This window comes from Crocuta crocuta, unplaced genomic scaffold (assembly GCF_008692635.1).
Source record: "Crocuta crocuta isolate KB4526 unplaced genomic scaffold, BGI_CrCroc_1.0 scaffold2088, whole genome shotgun sequence".
NCBI lineage: Eukaryota > Metazoa > Chordata > Mammalia > Carnivora > Hyaenidae > Crocuta > Crocuta crocuta.
In genome coordinates, this window is record NW_027527892.1 from 225,649 (window position 1) to 226,247 (window position 599).

Here is a 599-nt window from a genome sequence, read left to right on the forward strand (position 1 = left end):
CAGTATCCGTGAATTTGATCTAACTGAGCTTTACAGAATACTACATTCTTTTCAAGTGAATATACATGGTATATTTGCTAACACAGAACACATTCTAAGTCATGAAACACACCTTAGCACATTTAATAAAATAGAAACCAAAGAAAATTACAAAATTATAATGAAAGAAATCAGAGCTGTGAATAAATAGATATGGATTAGAAACTCCATATTATTTACATGGAATTTTTTTCCCAATTCATTTCTAGGTTCAAAACAACCTCAATCAAGATAAAAATCTCAATAAAAACTCTAGCAAACTCTTTTGTAAATACTAAGAAATTGATTATTTTGTTTTTAAGGGTTTTTTTTTAACATTTATTTATTTTTGAGAGACAGAGAGAGAGAGATGAACATGAGTAGAGGAAGGGTAGACAGAGAGAGAGACAGAATCCCAAGTAGGCTCCAGGATCTGAGATGGCTGTCAGCACAGAGCCCGATGTAGGGCTCAAACCCACGAACCGTGAGATCATGACCTGAACAGAAGTCAGATACTTAACCAACTGAGCCACCCTGGCACTCAAAAGTATACTTACTTTGAGAGAGAGAGGACACGTGCA

The 599-nt window shown here is 34.9% G+C and overlaps 1 protein-coding gene across 1 annotated transcript in view; it reads left to right on the forward strand.

The window, feature by feature from the left end:
- LOC144245678 (ubiquitin carboxyl-terminal hydrolase 9X-like) overlaps positions 1-599 on the forward strand; it is a 137,960-nt gene that overhangs the window by 134,689 nt on the left and 2,672 nt on the right.